Below are 24,298 nucleotides of genomic sequence, written 5' to 3' on the forward strand. Positions count from 1 at the left end.
AGGGTGCCTGGGTGGCTGTGTTGGTTAAGCGTCCGAGTCTTGATTTCGGCTCAGGTCATGATCTCATGGTTTATGAGTTTGAATCCCATGTTGGGCTCTGGGCTGACAGTGTACAGCCTGCTTTGGATTCGCACTCTCTCTCTCTCTCTCTCTCTCTCTCAAAATACATAAATAAACTTAAAAAAAAAAGGAATAACATAAATCTAGTTAAAACATTTTTTTCAGCATTTTTTTTCTTATATAGTTATCTGGTTGTCCCAACATCACTTATTAAATAATCCCTCTTTCTCCTGGCTTCTTTCATTTATTTTTTTAAGTTTATTCATTTTGAGAGCAAGAGAGAGAAAGAGAGAGTGAGTGAGCGCATTCACAGTTGGGGTAGGGGCTGAGGGAGGGAGAGGGAGAGAGAGAATCCCAAGCAGGGTCCTCACTGGCAGCGTGAACCCCGATTTGGGGCTTGAACTTACCAACCAGGAGAGCATGACCTGAGACCGAACCAAGAGTTGGAAGTTTAACTGACTGAGCCACCTAGGCACTCCTCTCCCAGCTTCTTTGAAATAATGGTTTATGTTTCTGATGTGACCTCTGCATACAAAATAAAATCACTTCTACCTCTAGTAAGATACACAAAATAACTAACAAAAATCCTTCTTGATATTTTCAAATTCAATAACCAAAAGTAATCCCCATTTTCTAAAGCTTGCTGAAAAGAGATTTAGGAAATGCATTCTAATTTCATAGCGGGGGAAAAAAAAAAACCCACTTGATATTTGACCTCTTTCACCTTGACCATGTTATTTAACTTCTCCAAGCCCCAGTTTCTTGACCTTTAAAATGGAGATAATAATACACTTCATGGGCTGTTGTCAGGACTAAGTGGACCAAGGAATACAACATGCTTTGCATGGTGCTTGGGATGTAGTAAGCTTTCAATCAATGGTTTAATAGTTTTCCTTATTAAGATGTATTGTTATTATATTATCAGCCTCTCAGGAAGGCTGTACTCTCCAGCTTTACGGCTGGACCACAATTCTTGCATGAGATTTTGCAGTTAAAGAGACCTAGTTTGCTAATTTTATGGCGCGATAGCATAATGTTATGCTTTGTAACAATGTGAAATCTTTAGACTTCTAAATCTACATGTTTTAAAAGTAGGCTCTATGTCCAACATAGGGCGTAAACTCACAACCCTGAGAGTAAGAGTGGCATGCCCCTACTGACTGGGCCAGCCAGGGGCCCTTTAATCTACGGTTTTTTATTTTTTTATTTTTTTTAACGTTTATTTATTTTTGAGACAGAGAGAGACAGAGCATGAACGGGGGAGGGTCAGAGAGAGAGAGGGAGACACAGAATCTGAAACAGGCTCCAGGCTCTGAGCTGTCAGCACAGAGCCCGATGCGGGGCTCGAACTCACGGACCGCGAGATCACGACCTGGGCCGAAGTCAGCCGCTTAACCGACCGAGCCATCCAGGCGCCCCTATCTACGTTTTTTTAAATAAATGAAGTGATGGCAAGCCCTAATACTACAATAAATGTGGCTTCCTGATCTTGAGAGGGTCTCTCCTCTCCGCTGAATGGTAGTGTAAGATTCACAGGCATCTTCTGAAAAACTGTGGTCCATTTGCCCACCACAGGGCTGAACCTTTATTAGAAAGAGTGCTCTTGTAAATGTAGATTTTGATGGAAACTGAAGCCATCTAATACCCTTTACTCCTCATTATTTCCAAACTGATGTCGAACAGTTCCATCCATATCTAGGATGTCCAGAGCCTTTTACTGAAATTTATTATGCTGTAAAATTCGGTTCTCACATTATTAGATATATAATGAGCTACTAACTACTCTTCCCATTTCATAGCTGCAGGAATTGCAGCAAGACAGGGTTTTTCCTGCTGGAAGTTACTCAGAAAGGTAACGGCACAGACCTATTTGTTTTTAGCTCTCTTGGGTCACAGTCCAATAATATCTGCTAGTCCAAATTATTCTTAAAAGAAACTGCTGGATGTGGAAATTATAATCTGAATAGATATTCCAAAGAGAAAATTATCACTTTATTTGAAATAGATGAGTGAATTATTTTGCATGTGTTCTATCCCTTAATTATTCTATTATATACAGATCTGAACTCCTTCAGGGAGAGTGTATGGTATAAGGACACCAATAGCATTTACAGTATATTAACCAACCAACAATAGGTTGATGATTCGCCCTGGATTCATGCCAGGGTGTGTGAAAGAACTCAATAAACATGATATGCATTTCAAAAACTGCTAGTCATAATTAAAATTTCCAAACCCCTCATTCCTATAAATTATATTAACTAGAATATGAACATTTGGCCTGCCCCTCTCTCCCCTTACAGCACCGTAGACCCCGTGATTACCAGCCTTTCGGGAAGTGGGACAGAATACTATGCTTCTCAAAGAAAAAAAGGTGGTATTTGGATGTTTTGTGTGAAACTTACGGCATAGGGTTGTGCACACTGCTCTCTGTCTAAAATTCCCTCTGCGACTGGGGTTCTAGTCCCTTCTTTATTCCTTGATGAGACTTTCCACCCTTTTCATCTTTGCTATATTCTTTTCAAAGAAGCAGCGCGATCTGAGAATTTCGTTTTACTCTTTTTTTAATCTTCTGCCACAGACTTATTTTGAAAACGTTCCTTCTCATCGGAATTTCGAAAGGGTCCTTAAAGCGAATCGCTGCAACCCGCTCCGTGTCCCCCCCCCCCCTCCCCCCCGGCCCCGGGATAGGAGTCCGCGTCTGAAGTAGCTGAAAAGGCAAATTGTGACCCTGATAATAACGAGAGCAACGGGACCCTGGGCGGTCGGCCCGGGGGACCTGCCCGCGGCGCGCCGCGACCCCGGCAGCGCACAAAGACGCGCCCGGGTGGGGGGCCCAGCCCACCGCCAGGCCGCCGCCCGGAGCGCGCGCTCGAGCCCGGGCCCTGGCGTCGGCACCGCACAGCGCGGCCGCTCCCCTCCTTCTCTTCTGCTCTTTTTATTAGAAAGGAAAAAAAAGGAGAGAGGGAGAGGGAGAGGGAGAGGGAGAGGGAGAGAGAGAGAGAGAGAGACAGACAGAGACAGAGACAGAGAAAGAGATAGAACGCAAGAAGTCCCGCCCCTCCGCCCGCCCTCCGCTTTCCATTGGCCCGGCATCCGCGCGCGTCACTTCCCGATGCGCCAATGGCGAGGCGCGATACTGCGAGGTGGGCCGGGCCCGAGCGCGGAGTGGGCGGCGGGTCGGTGCAGCAGCCCCGCCGCGGCTCGGCCACCATCGCCGAGGCGCCGCTGCTCCCACAGACGCTCGCGAGCCGCCCCCCGCGCTCCCAGCCTCCTCTTCCTCCCGCACGCCCGAGACGCTCGCCCGACTCGGGTCTCGCCCCCGCCTCCGCCTCCCCCGTGCTCTCCCCTCGCTCGCCTCCCACCTTGTCTCTGCCTCATTTTCTCTCCTAGTTGAGGAAAAAAAAATCACCATCATCCTCAGGGAGCCCCTCGCCCTCAGAAAAACAAAACCAGACATGATCCTGGGCTCCCGCTCCTGAAGGACCGGCCGAGCGAGGAGCAGGGAGCTAGTGGAGACCGCCCCCGAGGTCACGGGAGGGAAGCCCCTGCAGCCCCCGGCCCTGTCCCCGCGGCCGGCCCCCTCCTCGGCCCGAGCCCGGCGGCCCCCAGCCCCGCGGGCCTCCCGCCCCGTCCCCCACTTTCCCGGGAGCCGGCCGAACACACCTCCATTGATGGTGTAGCGCATCCGGGGAAGGTAAGTGTCCAAGTTGCCGGCGCGTGGCGGCCACCTTCTCTCCTGGCCCCTCGTCCTGGGCACGGACATGGGGTGGCAGGGGGCCGGCGTGGACGCCCGGCGTGGACGCCCGGGTCCGCCGGGAGCCGGGAAGGGCAGGCCGGCGTGCGAGCCGCGCGCGCCCGGTGGTGGTGGTGGGGGGGCGGGCATAAAGGGCCGGGGACTTCTTCGGCCCTGTGCGGGCCAGGTCACTGTCCCACTCGCCTGCTGACCCCTGTTCTCTCTCTGCTGCTTATTCATGCTCTTGTTTGACTTGTCTGAGGTTAAACTGTTTCATGTGACTGAATTATTGGCCGAACTGGGGGTGGGGGGTAGTGGGGGAAAGGAAAGGAAGTCAAAGACCCACAGTGTACATTTCTTGAATGTTTGTGGATTTGGGGGTCTTGGGGGAGGACTTTTCTTAAAGTATCATTTTCCCATTAGGGAGAGATTCCTTCTTTGTGTTCTAAATCTCCAGTTCTCTGTTCTGTGTGATTACTAACCCAAAATCACTTGGAGCAGAATAGAATTCTTACTACCATGTTCGAGTTTTGCTCTGTGAAAGAGAGTGGCTTCTATTTTTATTTTTATTTTTATTTTTATTTTGTTAAGGTTTTGGAAAGGAAGAGAGGTAGTTTTACATAGATTGTGAGTGTGTGTGTGTGCGCGTGTGTGTGCCTGTGTGTGCGCGGGGAGGGGGAAAGTATTGCAGGTTTCCTTTGAAACTGGTTGCTTGAGAAGTTGTTGAAAGGAAAACAAAATGATTCATTGTTGAATTGTCATTTTCCTCTGCCTCTTTTCCAAGGTTTGCTTACAATTTTTTCTGGATTACAGACTTCAAACATTGATTTAAGCAAAATGTGTCCTTGAGAAACTGGGTGCTTTAAATGTTTCAGTATGTGTTACTATTTTAAGGGACATTTAGAAAGTAGTTTTGTATGAATCCTGAAATAGCTTTCCCCAAAGCAAATTTTTTAAACCCAGAAAAGATAACTAGTAAAAGGGAAAGTTGGCGAATTGCAAAAAAACATTTTCGTGGAACACAAATGAATGCATCCTATGTTTAGATAAGAAACAGTTTTGATAATTGCTTTCCATTTAAAGAGAGACCTTTTTGTCTGGTGTGCACTGGTTTCTTTAGTCTCAGTCTGTTGGGGGAGGGGAGACAGGATGGATCTATACAATAATAAAATCATCTTTGGGTAGCGATTTCCTTCCATGGATTTGCTTGCTGAGTTAATTCCCCCGTAAATCATAAACCAGTTCTGATTTTGATGGCCTGCATGGAGAGCTGGCTTCCAGCTCTCCCTGTTGTTGTTGAGGTCGAAGGGAAAAGAGGCAGAGGCAGAGGCAGACACACACACACACACACACACACACACACACACACACACACACACAATACCAGGCTGAGGGCTCATTGTTCTTCCATACACACATTCATTCTCTCTCTCCCATATTTGGGACTAGGTTTGCACAGACAAACACAGCTCTTTTTGGGAGAGAGGAGAGAAGATGGGGGAAGGGTGGACGCTTTTCTTTTTCAGCTTTCTTTCACCCATCTCATGTCTGGCCTTTTTTTGCAACCTTGTAAGAGGCAGAAGAGTATATTAGAAACTAAAGGACACTCTCAAACATGTTCAGAGACTCCTCTTCTCCACCTGCCTTCTTTCCTTTGCAGTTCTAGTTTCTGCCGCTCTTTCTTTTTTGTGTATGTAAAGATAAAATTCCTCTTTCTACGTCGTGGCCTTATAGTCTGCTTTCCTATTCCTCATTGCCCCTGACTTTGGTGAGGACAGTGATTTGTTCCGTTGACTCTTATTGTAGTGAATATGACCAGGGTCTTTTCTAGGTAGCAGTGGTGGATTGTTTCAGTTAAGATGACGAAAATTGTATTTGAGTGTCTGTGTGTTTTGACATATTAGTGGCCTGATGGTTGATAATCAGGTATGCCGGCTATGGAACTGTCATGTTTAGTTTTGTTTTGTAAATAGGGGTTATCAAAGAAGATCTGGTTTTTTCTTTGTGCGGAAGGGGGGGGAGTGGTGTAGAGAGGCTTCCTTGAATACTGGACAAGGAATAGGATGACAGAGTCCACCTGGGTTAAAACCAGCTCTGGGCCAAGGATGGAGGTTGGTGTGAATACTGTGGGTTGCAGAATAGCACCTTCTACTGGTTAATTGCTTCCAAGGATCTTGACGAAGAGAATGGGGGAGGGGAGTAACGGCTGAGGCCTAATGATTTTCTTTTGAACGCAATTGTAGTGCCTTCCTGCAAATGCCACTTCCCTGAGCTGCTGATACAGATACCCTTTGACTGGTACTGGTGCGTTGAGGCTTTATGTGTTATTGGCTGAGTTATGACAGTTTGTTCTATTATCATCAGTATTTACACACAGTGATTTCTAAGGACCCTTTTGAATTGATACTCTGATGAGAAATATAGTTTGTCTTGGAATATTAAACAAAATTTAAAGGGATTTATTTGGGTTCTTGGTGTTGGAAACTGTACATACACTAGCAGTCTTTAAAAAGTTTTCAGTATCTGGGCTCCTGGGTGGCTCATTCGGTTGGGCGTCCTGACTTCGGCTCAGGTCATGATCTCCCGTGGGTTCAAGTCCCGCATTGGGCTCTGTGCTCACAGCTTGGAGCCTGGAGCCTGCTTTGGATTCTGTCTCTCTCTCTCTCTCTCTCTCTCTCTCTCTCTCTCTCTCTGCTCCTCCCCCGCTTGTGCTCTGTCTCTGTCTCTCTCAAAGATAAATAAAACATTAAAAAAAAAAGTTTTCAGTATTATTAGTAAAAAATCAAAAAGACCTGCTCTATAGAAAAGAAAAATCCTTGCACTGGACCCAGGGGTTTTCTTCTGGGATTAAATGCAGTTGTGGGGTGAGATGGGGGGGGGGGAGAGGAACTCACTAAAATCAGCAGTTTTGCAGATGTCATAGTGTTGTGTTGCAATAATGTTGTTTTCAATTGTCGTATAAACAAATAAAATTAAGTCTGATAGGACGACTTATTCTATGAAATAGATTAAAAAAAAAAAACACAGACAAGAGAAAATGTGAAATGAGCATGTGCACAGATTGACACAGAAGGCCAAATTCCTGCTTAAAGACTTCTAATCCAAGGTGTAGTTTCAGAGATAATTTGTTTGATAAATGCCTGGAAGGATTTTTATTATCACGCATCCTACCCCATCTCAATTGTTTTAATGTAGTGAATTGCTAGAGAGAGAGGTTTGCAGAGGCAAGGGCGACAGCATAGAATAAACATCTTCTGTTCCAGACTGGCTGCTCTAAGGAATGTGATTTCTGATCCACTTTGCTTTCACAACTTAGAGTGTAACCCCTAAAGTTGTATATCTTTTACAGTGAAGTGTGAACAGTTCAAATGTATTATTTATTCAGTAGGAATAGAGTCTGGTCATTTCAATCCATTATATTCTCTGCCAGTGTTTTGTTGCAAGGTGACTAGAGTAATTCACAACAAAAAGGTTCACAACAAAAAGGTAGTCCAAATCAAGAAATAAATGTGCCAGAAATAAATTGTACAAGAAATAAATTGTACTTTTTCAATTTTGTCCTGGTGGTCAGTCAAAACATTTTTAAAAAGTGGCGCGGTAATTACTGTCAGGTCCTGCAACAATTATATGTACTATTGAACAGAAACATGCCAGGTGCCTTAAACACACACATACAAGAATATGACCTATGCCCTTCTAAAACCAGTACCTGTTGAAGATTATTATGGATTTAATAAGCATTCATTACTTTTATTATTTAAAAAGTTTTTTTTTTTTTTTACGTTTATTTATTTTTGAGAGGGACAGAGTGTGAGCAGGGGAGAGGCAGAGAGAGAGGGAGACACAGAATCCGAAGCAGGCTCCAGGCTCCGAGCTGTCAGCAGCACAGAGCCCGACGCGGGGCTCAAACCCACAAACTGTGAGATCGTGACCTGAGCCAAAGTCAGACACTTAACTGACTGAGCCACCCAGGCGCCCCCACTCATTACTTTTAAAATTAGTTTTGAATCTTTAACATCTTGCTCAAATCTCAGTAATGAAACATTCAAGTAGTAAAATAAGTTGTGTATACTGAATTCTTCTGGGAATGCTGTGCTTTCCTACTAACTGCTTTTGGCAGCTTCTTTTGCAGTTGATTTAAAGGCTAAGATAGCAGAAAATTCAGATGTTTAGAGTCATTAGTGTAACATAGCTGTGAACTTCGGTACACACACATACACACCCTGAAACATTACACCATTGTTTTACATATTCACTTTCTGATAACACTGTGCTCTAGCTGATCATAGAGTTTTTCAACAACTAGGAATTCCTCTTGAATCATATTTAAGTGATTGTTAATTATTAGTAGTATCTTGGTGATTATTCCAAATTTGTAGCTTGCTTGTCCTGTTTAAATGTGGTTTTGGTGTGCCTGTTGGCTTGTGCTTGGTTTCTTGTCTGACCAGTGTTTTTTAAAATAGTGAGGAAAAATGAGCATTTATGTATTAGGAAATGATTAATTTGCTTAAGCCATTTTAGTGAACATTTGACCACAAATAACTCAGACATACTCAAATACTAAATATATTTACTAGGGGGCGCCTGGGTGGCTCAGTCTGTCAAGCGTGTGACTTCGGCTCAGGTCATGATCTTGCATTTCGTGAGTTCAGGCCCCGCGTCGGGCTCTGTGCTGACAGCTCAGAGCCTTGAACCTGCTTCGGATTCTGTGTCTCCATCTCTCTGCCCCTTCCCTGCTCATGCTCTGTCTCTATCTCTCAAAAATGGATAAATGTTAAAAAATATATATATATATATTTACTAGAATGAGGTTTTGGTTGGAATTGTGATTTGCATAATTAACTTGTAATATATAAGTAATATATTACTTACAGTAAATAATGTAAGATATGCCATGTGTCTGTATATTAGGTAACTAGGTCAGATAGGACTGCTAATGTAATAGGTTTTTTTGTAAAGCGACCCATTTGTGTTAGTGTAAAATTGTTTTCATTTGGTAAACTTTACCAGTGTGTCAACAACTGTAAGCAGTATAATTAATTGTGAAATATTTCCTTAAGTGGTTACGTTACAAAATGAAAAGACTTCTAATTCATAGACCACTTGGTATTTGAAGAATCCTCACAGCCTGTTTTGTCTTGGGCTTTGGCATCGGAAGTTGAAGTTACTGGCCATGCCCTAATTAAAACTGGTAATACTTGTGATTTGTAAGGGTGTTGGTTAGGCTTATTTGGTTGTAAGGAACAAAAAAATCTTCCAAGTCATTTCACGTATGGGAGAAAAGAGGAACAGAAATGGACACCTAGAGAGTCAGGCTTCACAGAAGAACAAGAAGCCCAGGTTCTGATGGGCCTCACGGATGCTGGAATACTGTTAGGGTTAAGGATGCTGCCTAGCTTTAGCGACCAGATTACCTTGTTTCCTCCTCAGCAGGAAGGGTTTGTTGAGCCATACGCTAGTGCCTGGGCTGTGTATGGTTGTGCAGGCTATGTGTAGCATAAGGACACCACTCTAAAGGGGACAGTATTTACTTTGTGGGCCTGTACTAATCTGAAAGAGAGCTTTGAGCAAGCCTGGCCTTGCAGCATCTCGAGACAGAGTCTTGGAACAGCGGGGGAGAGCCCTTCGTACAAAAACCTATTCTAGCACACTTGGACACACGCATACTCAGCCAGGTGCTGTGAGTATGCACGTATACATTCATTCACACCTATACATGTTTACCAGGCTCCCAGAGGTCTGATTCCTGACCCTGTTGTTTCTGGGGGTGGGGAGCAGGGTAGGTAGACTGGTGGTAGCCCTTTGTTGCTTGTGGGGTGAATGTACTTCGGGGGTAGTGTGAGCAGGTGAGAATGTGGGCATGTGTCTGCATGTATGAATTCAGACCAGCTGCCTGGGGAGGCTCTCGAAACCCTTTTCCTCCCTAGGTAGAATCTGGTTGCACTGGGGAGGTGTATCCACACTACAAAAGTTTTACTTGATTCCGATGAGATGCAAAGGCTCCCGCCACTGATTTAAAAGATGTTTGGGGGGCGCCTGGGTGGCGCAGTCGGTTAAGCGTCCGACTTCAGCCAGGTCACGATCTCGCGGTCCGTGAGTTCGAGCCCCGCGTCGGGCTCTGGGCTGATGGCTCAGAGCCTGGAGCCTGTTTCCGATTCTGTGTCTCCCTCTCTCTCTGCCCCTCCCCCGTTCATGCTCTGTCTCTCTCTGTCCCAAAAATAAATAAACGTTGAAAAAAAAAAATTAAAAAAAAAAAAAAATAAAAGATGTTTGGTATATGAAAACATTCTTCAGGTGGATTTAAACTGGATGCGCCTTAGTAAACCCAGTGTTGATGTTCCCTTGCTCATCAGTCCTCTTTCCCTCCCCTCTTTATGTTTCTGTGAGCCTGCTCTCTCTGGTTGGGCCACCACATAAAGTTGTTCAGGTTGGATAGTAATATACTGACTTAACTTTTTTAACTGAAGGAAGGTATTCCGCACAAGACACTAAACAGCCAGGGCTGGCCCGCCGAATCCTCTGCTATTCACTCAGCCGTTTTCTCTCTGGTTTCTTTGTGTCTTTATGCCTCTGCTTCTGCTTCCACTACTAAGGACTTCTTCTGTATTTCATTAACGTTTCTCAAGAGAGAAGATCTGCTAAGACTGTTGGTTAAGGGTTTGGAGCCAGACCGCTTCTTAAGCTACCTACCAGCCCCCCAGATGGCAGGCTGCTCACCTGTTCAAGCCAGCTCTCATTGAGGTACACAGTAGGAGCTGAGGGAATGGGAGGTATTCGGAGCCAAGGCCTGTGGAAGGGAATTTTTTCTACTGTTATATCCTCTCATATTTTTCCCATCTTTATTTTCCCTGACATCTGGTATGGCTGTTGTTGCTTTTGATGGCTTATCCAACAGTTTATGTTGCTTTAAGAAACTACATAGTCATAACTGGTAGTCATTTAAAATCTCTTTTTTAGGTGAGATCATTTTATTACATATGTCTTGTTACAGTTTTCCTGTGAATCTACCTACCTACCTGGTCTATCTTCCTGCCTACCCAAGTCCTTGTTTCCCAAACTATATTTATTCATGGCATACTAATATGCTGCAAATATTTTAAGTGTTCTGAGGTCAAGTAAATTTATAATGCACATTATTGATACCTTAACGGCTCAGAAATATCCTATAGTATACAGAGGTTTTTTTTTTTTTTCTTTTAACTTGTTTGTTTGTTTAGTTTGTTGGTTTTCTTTGCTTCCCCAAAGAATACTTATGGGCTTCTTATGGAAGCTAATATTCTTTTTTTTTTTTTAATTTTTTTTTCAACGTTTATTTATTTTTGGGACAGAGAGAGACAGAGCATGAACGGGGGAGGGGCAGAGAGAGAGGGAGACACAGAATCGGAAACAGGCTCCAGGCTCTGAGCCATCAGCCCAGAGCCCGACGCGGGGCTGGAACTCACGGACCGCGAGATCGTGACCTGGCTGAAGTCGGACGCTTAACCGACTGCGCCACCCAGGCGCCCCTGGAAGCTAATATTCTAAAGAACGATTTGAGAAACACATGTAAAATTAATCCTTTCTTAATCAGGTGGCTTGCACTTTTCTCCTTAATAATGAAGAAGTAATTTCTGGGTGATACTGTTATGTAACTTTGCTGCTCTGTACTGTTTCTGTTCAAGCAAGCTTTGCATTCCAGTACTTCCAAGGGTACAAAATGACTGCTTTTTCCACCTTATACATAACGTCATTCTGGAGGTGTTTTTTTTTTTTTTTTTTTATGTAATCTCTCCACCCAGCGTGGGGATTGAACTCATGACCCTCCAGATCAAGAGTCACATGCTCTACTGACAGAGCCAGCCAGGTGCCCATTCTGGAGTTAAGATTGTTGTATCTATAATTTCTTATTCCAGCTTTAAGTCAGATCAGTCAAATTAATATTTTCTTTTTCACCCCACTCCACTAGTTCTGCTCTTACTTAGGGTTTAATCACTTCTTTTTTGGACACCGGTAGTATGTAAGCACTGGCAAGAATCTTTCAGCAAATATTAAAAAAATATCCCAAGTACTTGACTGTGTAGTTTTTTGAGGTAAGCCTTATAGGCATGTAAAGATGAATAGAACAGCCTTCTAGAAATTACTGTCCGTACTGGCTATATACACATAACTGTAGAAGATAAACATAAGTGTTTTAGAGACACAAAATGCCATGGAGTTGTATTAGTTATGTACTGCTGCATAAAAAATTACCTCAAGACTTGGTGACAACACGGTAAATATGATCTTATAGTTTCTGTGGTCATTTGTTTGGGAGGGGCTTAGCTGGGTGGTTCTGGCTTCAGGTCTCTCTTGAGGTTTCAGTCAAGGTGTCAGCCGGGGCTGTGGTCATCTGAAGGCTTGACTGGGGCTGGAAGGTCTGCTTCCAGATGGCTCACTCAGTTGGCTGTGGGCAGAAGGCCTCATTTGCTTGCCACATGGACCTCTCTGTGTGGTTACCTGAGTGACCTCATGACATTGCATTTGGCTTCCCCCAGAAGGAGCAATCAGAGAGAGAGAGAGAGAGAGAGAGAGAGAGAGAGAGAGAGAGAGAGAGAGAGGAAGCAAAGAGGAATCTTTAATGCCTTTTCTGACCTACTCTCAGAAGTCATACACCATCACCTCCATCATATTCTGTTAAAATCAAGTCACTAAGTCCAGCCCATGTGCAAAGGGAAGGGAGTTTAGCTCCACCTCTTGAAGGGAGGAGTATCAAAGAGTTTGTAGATTTATTTAGAAACCACTGCAGGGGTTCAAAGGAGAGAAATCTAGAAGATTTAAAAAATGTTTTCCCCTTTGATTATCTTCAAGCAATGCTTTACTTTAACTAGAGAATAGTTGCTGGTTCTTAGAGGAGAGTGGCGTGACCATAACCTCATGTTATTCATCTTCTACTCTTGTTAAGGTATCACTTATTCCTTACCCTCTTCCTGTTGTTCTTACATCAGATTTAATCTCTTTCAAATTTTTTTTTAGTATCTATTTTTGAGAGAAAGAGCACAAATTGGGGAGGGGCAGAGAGAGAATGAAACACAGAATCCCGAAGCAGCCTCCAGGTTCTGAGCTGTCAGCACAGAGTCTAACGCGGGGCTCGAACTCACAGGCTGTGAGATCACGACCTAAGCCGAAGTTGGACAGTTAACCAACTGAGCCACCCTTGTGCCCCAGATTTAATCTAAATTAAAACTGTGGTTAGGACACCTGCCTTAGAATTTTTTTGGTTTGGCCACTCTGATTTCCTACCAGTTAAGTACCTTTTCTTCAGTTCTATACTTCCTCCTCATTTTATCACTTCATTTTTTGGGGGGGGGGGGCTCCATTGAGGCATTTTATTTGCCTGTATGTGTTACATCCCGGGAAAAAGAATCCAAGATTTTCGCTCCTGTGTGTTTTTGTCTTGTTTCTGTAAGGCCCGTGTTGCCAGCTGAGGTTGTCAGTTCATTGAAACCAAACTCATGGGACAGGAGCAGGTTATTCTGCCATTTTTTCTAGATCTTTGAGTTGCACATCAAAGCTGGGGCTGATCATCCACATGTGTTTAACCTGCCTGTGAGGTTCACGGTAATTTTCCCGGATCTGTGAACATCAGTGATTTCAAATTCACCAATGTAACCATGCTTCATCATTATAGTTAGAAACTGGATGATGGGGGCACCTGGGTGCTCAGTCAGTTAAGCGTCTGACTCTTGATTTCAGCTCAGGTCATGATCTCAGGGTTGTGAGATCAAGCCCTGTGTTGGGCTCTGTGCTGAGCGTGGGGCCTACTTAAGATTCTCTCTCTCCTTCTATCTCTGCCCCACTCCTGCTTGTGCATACTCTCTCTATTAAAAAAAAAAAGACATAAACAAACCAGTGACTTTGGAGCATGGCCTAATAACATGGCATTTGCCTCTCTTTTTGGCATTGGTGACGCTCTTGAGAGCATGAGCCAGGACATTCATGTGCAGCATTATGGCAGCATTGAAAGATGGTGGAAAGAGACTCTTATCTTGTGTTAATATTTATTACTTGCATTTGTATCTTAGTATTAATTATGTCTTTTCCATTAGATTGAAAACCCCTTGAAGTCAGAAAGTTTTCCTGTAACTACACCAGTGTGTATGCTCACATGTGGAATTAAATGTATTCTAAAAGACACAGTTAATTGTATCTAAGATGTCATCAGTAGTAAGATGCCATTATTTCATGTATGGCTAAGAATGAAAAAAAATGCTAACGATTTAACTGTTACAGTTAACAGTTTAACTGTAGGACCTGCCTCAGTTCCAGTGCTGTACAAATGGAAAACATCATGCATCTTGAAATCATTGAACGATGGTCATATATTTAGGCCATCATTCTTTTCACAGCTTTATATCCTGGAAAACGTTCTTTAAGATAGATCTTAAAGCAGATTATTTTTTCTCATAGGAACAGTGTGATAGGTGGTGTTCTTGTGTAAACATTTAGCATGAAAAACTTAGATATGACCAAGAGTACAATAAAAACAGATGCTACCGTAAACCTATAGTCATTATAGTTAAATTATGATCCAGTTCCCATAGAGTAGGCATAACTGTTATATATTTTGATTTGTAATATGCTGTATTTTTTGTATATATAACATACAAAAATATTTAGCACCCTACTGCATCATTAGTTTGGCCTAAAATGTCAACTTATTTTTTTTTTAAGATTTTATTTTTTTATGTAATCTCCACCTGCAATGTGGGGCTCAAACTCATGACCTCAAGATCGAGAGTCTCATGTTCTACCGGTTGAACAAGCCAGATGCCCCTAAAGTGTCAACTTTTATATATTTAATATTTAAATATTGCTGTTTCTCATAATTCTGTTCAATTTCTCCCTCAGCACTGTTTTCCAGAGTGACCTCGTTCTACCTAGTATGTCCAGTCTGCAAGTTTATAAATCTAGCCCTAATCTCTTTCCTGAGATCCACATCTATGTTGCCCTCGGTCTCCTTGGATGTCTTTTGGTCTCCCATCCAAGTACTAACCAGGCCCGACCCTGCTTAGCTTCCGAGATCAGACGAGATTGGGCACGTTCAGGGTGGTATGGCCGTAGACTTGGATGTCTTTTGGGTACTGAGCCTCAAAATTTACCAGTCTGTGTTTGATCACTCTTAACCATTATACTATTTATTTTTATTTGAGAGGGAGAGAGAGAGAGAGACTGTGCAAGCAGGGGAGAGGGGCGGTGGGGGGTGGGGGAGAGATTCTTAAGCAGGCTCCATGCTCAGCGTGGAACCTGATGTGGGGCTAGGTCACAAGACCCTGGGATCATGACCTGAGCTGAAATCAAGAGTTGGATGCTCAACTGACAGAACCACCTAGGCACCCCTCATCATATTGTTTAACAAAATAGTTAAGAGAACGCTAGACTCAATCCCCAGTCTGCTGCTTAATAACACTATGGCTTTAGGCAAGTTACTTACCTCTCTGGGTCTTGGTTTCCTCATCTGTAAGATGAGAGATAATAGTACTCATCTCACAAGTTTGTTATGAGGACCAAAGTAATTAATACATATAAGTTGCTTAAAATGTCCCTGGAAAATAGTAAGTACTCAATAAATATTAGCCTTTAAAAATTATTATTACTGTTATCATTGTCATTTAGAAATCTAACTTCCACTGTGTTTGCTTTCTTAGTTATCTGCAATACTCAACAACCAGGAGATACATAGGAGCAGTGGGTCAACTCTAGAGGGTTCAAATGACTTCTGAGTTGCCAACCAAACTTTTATTATTTCTTGGATATAGGAAATGCTGCAGAATTGTACATGATTAAATACCAAGAGAATGACACCATAGAGTAATGGTGAGGTTTGGGCTATTAACGAATGATCAGAATATGATAGCTCAGTTGGTTCTCTTCCTTGTGATGTTCCTGAAGGAGATTTACATGAGTAGAGCGATGGCAAGTGGGAAATTTAAAGTATTATTATTAATTGGGTTTTTGGCCAAAATGCCCACGTGGAGCTGTCTGATATCCTGGGTTGTAGCCTATTGCTTAAGCTTGAGGCCAAGGCATGGGATCTCCCTTTGTCCTAAATCCCACTATCTTACCACTGCTACAGAAAACCCAAACATCAGCCTTTTGAGCGTGTGTGAGAGAAATGAGCATAGAGCAAGATAGTGTGGATCGTCATATATGTGTGTCAGTCATATATGTGTGTCACGTTTAATTGGCATTTAATCCTCAAATCAGTAAACGAGTCCAATCAGTGGTTTGGACTCTGACCCAATCAGATTAGTAGTCCATTCTCTCGGGGAGGTTCAAGAAGGTAGGGGATGGAGAGAGCGAGCGAGCGAGGAGTCTTGTTGGTCCAGCTTCAGCTCTGTAGTGAGCTGGTTTAATGGCCTGTGAGGAATAACTAAATATGGTTGGCCATCTGTCTAGCAGCCCTACATTATGACTTATTTTTTTTTAGGACATTCTCTGGAAGCTAGGGGGAACTGCAAAGTGTTGTTTAAATTTAAGGATAAGGTTACTCTTTGACAGGAAATTAAAGGAGAAATATTATGTGAAAATAAGATTTGCCATTTGGAAAAGTGGTCTACCATTAATGATAGCTCCTATAGCATTTTGGTAATAAGCTGATTTTAATTTTGGTAACAGGAGTATAATCTTTGAGGAATATAATTATATATGATTATGTTAGTAGAGCAGAGCTGAAGCCTAATCATATTATACTCAGTCTGAGACAAGAACACGATAGCAGAAGGGGGATAATTAACTTGGAGGCTGGAAGAGAGGTATCCGGAGTGTTGCCCTCAGATTCTGCAACCTCAGGTACATTGCTGTCTTGTCAACTCTAGGAGGGCACAGGCCGCATCTGCTTTGGTCTCCTCCACATCCTTTGCATCCAGCATGTGAATAATGTAGCAGACATTCACTCGTCAAGTGAATGATTGGATAATATAATTATATAGTTTATCGAGGTCGATGATGCAGGAGATTTGTCTTAATTTCCTGACCCCAAGGAATATTCTGGAAGCTGGTTTTTTTTTTTTTTTTTTTCCAAGTAGGCTCCACACCCAGTGTGAGGCTTAAAGTCATGACCCTGGGATCAAGGGTAGCACGCTCTACTGACTGAACCAGCAAGGTGCCCCAGGAAGCTGATTTTTAGACGGATTCTTTCTTTTTCTGTTTATTTATTTATTTGTTTTGAGAGAGAGAGAGAGAGAGAGAGAGAGAGAGAGAGAGAATATCAAGCAGGCTCTGCACTGTTAGCAGAAAGCCTAACGTGGGGCTCGAGCTCATGAACTGTGAGATTATGACATGAGCTGAAATCAAGTGTCCTACACTTAACCAACTGAGCTACCCAGGTGCCCCTTGGAAACATTCTTTTTTTTTTTTTTTTTGTAATTATTTTTGAGAGAGAGAGAGAGAGAGAGAAAATGCATGTGAGCTCTTGTGAGCAGGGAGTGGCAGAGAGAAAGGGAGACAGAGTATTCAAAACAGGCTCCATGCTTTCAGTGCAGAGCCTGATGTGGGGCTCAAACTCACAAACTGTGAGATCATGACCTGAGCCGAAGTTGGACTCTTAACTGACTGAGCCACCCAGGCGCTCTACACTCTTCAATATTTTTTATAAGAAAACCATCTGCTGGGGGTCCTGGCTGGCTCAGTTGGTAGAGCATGTGACTCTTGATCTTGGGGTCGTGAGTTTAAGCCCCACGTTGGGTGTAGAGGTTACATAAAAATAAAATGTTTATTTATTTATTTATTTTTATATGAAGTTTATTGACAAATTGGTTTCCATACAACACCCAGTGCTCATCCCAAAAGGTGCCCTCCTCAATACCCATCACCCACCCGCCCCTCCCTCCCACCCCCCATCAACCCTCAGTTTGTTCTCAGTTTTTAACAGTCTCTTATGCTTTGGCTCTCTCCCACTCTAACGTCCCTTTTTTTTTTTTTTTTCCTTCCCCTCCCCCAAAAATAAAATGTTTAAAAAAAGGATACCGTCTACTACAGTGAGTTCATTATTCAGTATAGAATTGTCACTAAACTTTTTTTGATCTAATGATGGCTTCAGATTTTTATTGCTAAGTAAATTTTCTAACAAGACAAATTGGATTCTTTCTGATTTGAACATTGCGATTTTTGTAGCATAATCTGCCTTTTCTTTAATGTGATTCATTATTATAGGAATATTGACTGATATTTCCCAAGTTTTTATACACTAAATGTGATTAAAGACCTCTTGGAAACATTTAATTCCTACCGTTTATAAATTAGAAAAATGTGCATACATCTTGTTGCTATTATATTGAGAAATGCTATTATGAACACTTTATTAATATTCCTTAAGATATTTAGCTTTACAAAACATCTACATTCTTTTTAAATATTTTATTTGTAATGGCCTAGCACCTTTTTCATAGCATAGTGAGAATTTTAAAGTCTTTACAGAACCCTTTAGCAGTTTTTACACTATGGAAAAACTTGAATAACTTGGTTGGTAGGTATGCTTGAAAGAGTGTGCTTTTCCTGATAGTGAACACCGGCTTTTCCTCCCACAGCTCAGGGTGACTTTATTTTTGCAAGTTAGAGGACACAGTTTATTTTTCCATCTGTTGATTGTCATGTTTTATTTGCCCCAGCATGCAAGTACATTGTATGTAATTGTGTAATCATCATAAATGAATTTACTTTGAAATGTTATTTACAAATTATTTTTGTCACCTTAGAACCAAAGTTAAGAATGTTGTTATAAAGTTGTTGTGTCTGAGGACTTCTTGAAACCCTGTGTAAGAAATTGATCTTAACGGGTGCCTGGCTGGTTCAAGGTGGTGGAGCGTGCCATTCTTGATCTCAGGGTTATAGGTTTGAGCCCCGCATTGGGTGTAGAGTTTACTTAAAAGAAGATCTTAAAAAAAAAAAAGCTGATCATAGTGATTGCCTTTTAAGGAGGCATTCTAGGGCACTGGGGAGGGGGATAGAGAGGGATCTCTTACTGTTTGTTGTATATAACTATTACCTAATTTAAAAAATTGGAAAAACCTGTGCTTTTTATTTTTAGACTCTTGCCATTTTCTTATATGCGTTAGTGAAATACCAGTTTAATTTATGTATGAAATGCGGCATACATAATGACCTAGACACATAGGTGCCCTTGATGAATTTTCTCACTAATAGGAATAAGGCATGTACGCTGTTGAGTACTTGATAGAGGAAAGTGCCTCAAGAGGTGATGGTACTATGGTTTAAGAAGGAGAATTAGCTCTGGCAGGGGGCATTAGGGAAGATTTGGTGTAGGAGGAGGTGTTTAACCTGTGTTTTGAAGGATTGGCAGGATTTGGACATGTGATAAGTAGCTAAGAGGATTTCAGGCAGGAAATTGCATGGAGCAAAGGCACCGAGGCTGGAAAGATGGGAAATGGGGAGTACTTTTGCTGCTTCTATGATGAGGATTATGAAATTGTGTTTTGATTTCCTTTTTTTAAAAAAAAATTCCTTTAAAATGTCCTGTAGCAGATGCAGGCATACGTAGTTCTTTCAACTCAGGTGATTTATATTTGAAGCTGTTATTGGTAGCTGCTCAGACCAAGATGTAAGAGGATTTTGGAGAGGAGTCCTTCGGGCTGATTTCTTGGAGGAAGAACAGACTGGTTTGGCTGGAACCATGAAGCACCTGAAAGACAGGTTAGGGTCGTAGCATGGAGAGATTTAACCAGGGGAAGGCTTCATTTGAGAGCCTGATTCATTCAAGTTAAATACAAATTGTAATTGTATAATTAATTTACACTCATTGTAATCACATTTATATAGTTCAAAAAGAGTAATGCGTACTCCCTCAGTATTCTTCTAGACAGTTTTTATGCACACGTAAGCACATGTTACACACTATACATACTGTCGTAAATTTTGCTTCTTTATTTAGTATTTCAAGCACATACTTTTCAAGTCAATACCTGTAATTATACCTCAGGTCTTTTTTTTTTTTTTTTTTAAACTGCATAGTGGGATATTGTGTGGATGTACACTTTAATTTCCCATTGATGGACACTTAAATTGGTCCTGATTTTTTTTTTTTTAATCCTTGTTCCTGTACAGTTGTATAGGTATATCTGTAGTGTAAATTCTCGGAAGTGAATAAATAGGTATGTACATATTTAATTTTGAGAGCTGTTGATAAATTGCCCTCCTGGATATGCCGGTGTGCACAAGGAGTATTTTATGGTTTGGTTTCCTTATTTTCTCACCAGCCCTGGATATTATGAAAGTTCTTAATCTGTGCTAATCTGATAAGTGAAAAATGTACAGTATCTTATTTTAATTTGCATTTCTTTGATGATCTTCTTGTATATCAAATTTTAAAGTACACATTTTAAAAAAAGTTTATATTTATTTAAGTATTCTCTTCACCCAACGTTGGGCTCAAACTCATGACCCTGAGATCAAGAGCCCCATGCTTTTCCAACTTGAGCCAGCCAGGTGCCCCTAAAATACACATTTTTGGTCTCTCAGTGATAGAGCCAGGTGGTTTATGTTATATGGAGAACTTCTTTCTAAGTAACATTTACTTGTTTTAAAAATAACAACTTTATTGAGATATAACTCGCATTCCATAAAGTTTACTGTTTTAGAGTGTATACTTTGTAGTTTTAGTCATTTATCTTAAAATTGAGTGTCAACCATTTCTTTATTATTTGTAGTAAGTAAAGCTGAACTTGAGGTCTTTTCTTTCTTTCCAAGTTCGTGAGTATATTAGGCCCAAAATATGAAATGGGAAACGCAACTTTTCTGGTTATTTTTCCAGTCTGTAGGCCTCTCTTTTGGGGAAGTGCAGTCGTGCTAGTTGGGTTCTGAAATGGAATTACTCATGACAACTGTTTTGGAATCTCAGGGCTGTGGTACTGGATGAGGAGCGGTTTCTTTTAAATACCTTGTAGCTGAAACTGATTTCTAACTGCTAGAGGTGACTTTTTCTGGAAATTTTTAAAAATGTGAAATCTGATATGAAAAAAGCTTCTGAGGTAAGAAGATTTTAAAACTCTGGTAATTGTTTAAAATTTGTAAGTCTTTTTTTTTTTTTTTTTTAGATGGGTGATTCAACTCCTTGGTAGTTACTCTGGTCATTTTTTATTTCAGATTTTTTTAAACATATATTAACGTGTGTGCGCGCGCATATGTGTTTTTGATACAGTGATTACATTGCTTCACTTTAAGAACGCCGTGATCTGGCCTATATGTGTTCCTGGTTATAATTAACACAGATATTTTAGTGTGGAGAAAAGCATATTGTTCATTTGTTAGGCTGATTTTTTTGAGGAAAGCTTTTCTGTCTCCTAGCATGGCTCTCATCTAATAGGGTCCCAGGCGGCTCCTGTTCAAGGACACCTATAGCACAGTAGCCCTTGTTATTGGCTGAGTCTGGACCCTCATCCGAATGGTCGTTCGACTTGGGAAAAGGTGTTGGTGCAGGCTTATGGTAGATGGTTTTCTATTGGTTTTGATAAAATTGAATGGATCATTCTTTTCTTTTGACTTTATAAAGTAATACTATAAACATTTCGTTTCCTATTCTTTTTAGTAAAAATATCCTTAAAAATGTGATTCTCTGCATTTTAACCCCCTCATTTTTTATTATTTCTCCATGTTTTTATGCTTCTTCTATTTGGAAAGTTATTTTTGGTTAGTTTGGTTTTAGTCTTTTAAATTAAAATGTCTTCTCTTTTTCCCCCTTGGCATCTCTTGTTACTAATTTTTTCATGTTTTAGGATTTTTTTCCCTACCGTAAAGTCCCTTGGCCTTTGGGTTGCAGCTTTGATTAAAGTGGATTTTTTCTTGGGCTTTTAATTAGATTTTCTTTTTCTTTAGCTCTTCATATGGAGATTGAGGCTGATGCTGACTGACACGTGGGTCAGTGGCATGATTACTTAGGATGAGACTAATGTGAACATTGAGTGGCTTGAACACAGTGTTCAGCATAGCTTGTGGGTGTTTCCATTTCTGCTGGAGGGCTATTTCCTGACTTAGAAGCACTGTCCTTAAAAAAAAAAAAAAAGCACTGTCCTAAAATAAAAATAAATAAAATTCTTGGTTACTGTGTTCATTGAAATCAAGGTGAGACATGAGAACTGGGTGACCTGTGGAAAATGACGTCTATAAGTCCAGAAACAATGTTTTGCTCAGAGATGGGATATTGATTTGATAGGAGAGAGTAAGAGTCTTTTAAACACACTGTGTGTGTGCTGTGTCATTCATGATTTTTCTTGCTTCACCAAAAATATCCTGAACCATGATAGCCTATGAGCATTATAAATAAGCTTGATGTATGTCTTCTAGTTAGCGGGAGAAGACCTGGGCCCCGATTCCACCTGTGCCGTGGACTCCGTGTATGATGAATTGCCCTGCCTCCCTAGCTCTTGGATGGCGACGGTGGTTACATACACTGAGATGAAAAAATAGATATGGAAATACTTTGAGAATGTAAATGTACTCTATAAATCTAAAGTACGTTAGTTTCCTTTTTCTTTCCCAGGAACTCAGGGCTCTTGGAGCCCACAATCTTTCCTTAATCTAGCAGTATTTATTTTCTGTAATGTTGCCAAGAGAAGTCTCCTGTCATCTTGATGTTTTTCTTGTGCCAGCACTACATGCAGATGTATTTGTTCCAAATATTTTTATGTAGGTACTACTAACTGTGCGGTAAGTGTTCAGCTGTGGTAGAGAACTACTGTTTTTAGGTGTTTTATCCTAAAATAAATACTTTTGTTTGCATTTTATGACAAGAGACATCAAAAAGACATTTTATGAGTGTGATAATACATTGCCTTTTCTTTTTTTAACAAACTCAGCAATTTTTTAAATCCCAGAAATCTGTAAATATGCTTTTCTGTGGTGAATACAATGCGGATGGCATCAATAGGTTGTTTGAGTTCGGAATGGGAGCAGGTATTCGGTTTTCCTGCCACCTTAATCGCAGGCCTGTGAACTTTTAATATAAAGATTCAGAAAGAGCTAGAGTTAGGTTGTAGCCCCTGAAATGTCTTAAACCATTTTCTCTCTCAAGTTGCTTATTCCAGTCCAATTGTTCAGGAAAGAAGCTCGGAAGCTTTTTTGCTTGGGAGTCAGAGGTTAATTTGTAATTAAAACGGTTAATATTGGTTGTAATATCGGTCCCTCTTTGGGGAGGGGGGTGGACGGAGACTGTCCTGAATCAGGGGAGAGTTGTCTGGGTAAGTCTCTTCTCTAGGTGCTCATATAATTCGTTTTCTCATTTGGTTTGTATGTTTGGGGTGATTTCGCCTTTTAAGAAAGCGCCCATATTTTTGTCACTCCCTGAGAAGAGTATGAGTGCCGTCAAATTTCTTGCATCCCCAAAGTCCATTTTGCTTGCACGTAGTCATACGGTTTCTAGGATGCCATTTGCAAGCCATGCTGATGCGGGGCTGGCTTTGAAATCCAAGGCATCTTTTGAGTAATAAAGGACTGTAGGAGATGGGTAATGTTAAGGTTGCAAAATTCTTGCAGAGTACCACATGCTGTTGATATGCTGACTGTCGTGATTTATGATCCTCGGAAATTTAGCCTTTGATACAGCTGTCATCAAGGTGGGCCTCAGCTCTGTCTGTGCATTGCTCCGAAGTGATTCACTTTACGCTCCCGGTATAAAAATAGACCCCTGCTTCCCTGATGTATCACCCTCCCCCCAAGAGCTTCTGTAAACCTTCTTAAAATTGAGAGAAAATACGTGTAAGACACTACTAAAAAGAATCTCACCTCTGGGGTAAGTGTTAGAGATTTGAATGTTGCTAAAGCACCGAGGAGGGAGGGGTTTGCCTATTTTGAGCTCATCTGTGACACTTGTTTAGAAACCTCCGATGACACTGAGTTGGCACAGCTGCATTTCTGAGGTTTGGTTTTTAACTTTAGGTTCAGTGACAGTCATCTCTTCATTTACAAGGTGATTGTCTAGGAGTAACTGGGCCCCCATGGTACCATGTCACAATCACTGTAGGACCCATTTACAGAGATGACCTATGGAGGGTTTTAGCCTCCTGCTCATCGTATTACCTTAAAAAGGAACCGTGGCCATTTGATGTAATTTTGGCCACAAGACCTGTTGTTTGAATTATATGGAATTAGAAGTCAGTATTTGAAGTTCTGTTTCATTGGATGTTATAAGAGGGTCCATAAGAATAATGGATGACTATGAAGTTTTAGCCGAGTGCATAGTTAAAAGTATATTTCAGAGATGAGGTAAACCTGTCATGCTTGTGACTACCTGGTTTCTGCTGTGAATTATTGAGCCGATGTTTGTTTTTACTGTGTTATTTAAAATTTTTTTTAATGTTTATTTTTGAGAGAGAGAGAGCAAGGTAGGGAGGGGCAGAGAAAGGGGGGGACAGAGGATCCAAAGTGGGCTCCACACTGACAGCAGCAAGCCTGATGTGGGGCTCAAACCCATGAACTATGATGAGATCATGACCTGGGCTCAGCCAACTGAGCCACCTAGGTGCCCCAAACTGACGT

General features: G+C 41.6%; 1 protein-coding gene across 3 annotated transcripts in view; it reads left to right on the forward strand.

The window, feature by feature from the left end:
- The first annotated feature begins 3,696 nt into the window (after window positions 1-3,696).
- The window catches only part of RERE (arginine-glutamic acid dipeptide repeats), a 423,597-nt gene continuing 402,995 nt past the window's right edge, over window positions 3,697-24,298 (forward strand). For 2 of the 3 annotated variants that reach the window (XM_047083211.1, XM_047083212.1), the window contains exon 1: window positions 3,697-3,757. The gene's annotated coding sequence lies outside the window, so the exon portion shown is untranslated. The remainder of the gene's footprint in view (window positions 3,758-24,298) is intronic. The other variant, XM_047083213.1, reaches the window with a different exon arrangement.

This window comes from Lynx rufus, unplaced genomic scaffold (assembly GCF_022079265.1).
Source record: "Lynx rufus isolate CCGP_SWC_20201006 ecotype Redwood Valley unplaced genomic scaffold, mLynRuf1.p SCAF_2, whole genome shotgun sequence".
NCBI classification, from domain to species: Eukaryota; Metazoa; Chordata; class Mammalia; order Carnivora; family Felidae; genus Lynx; species Lynx rufus.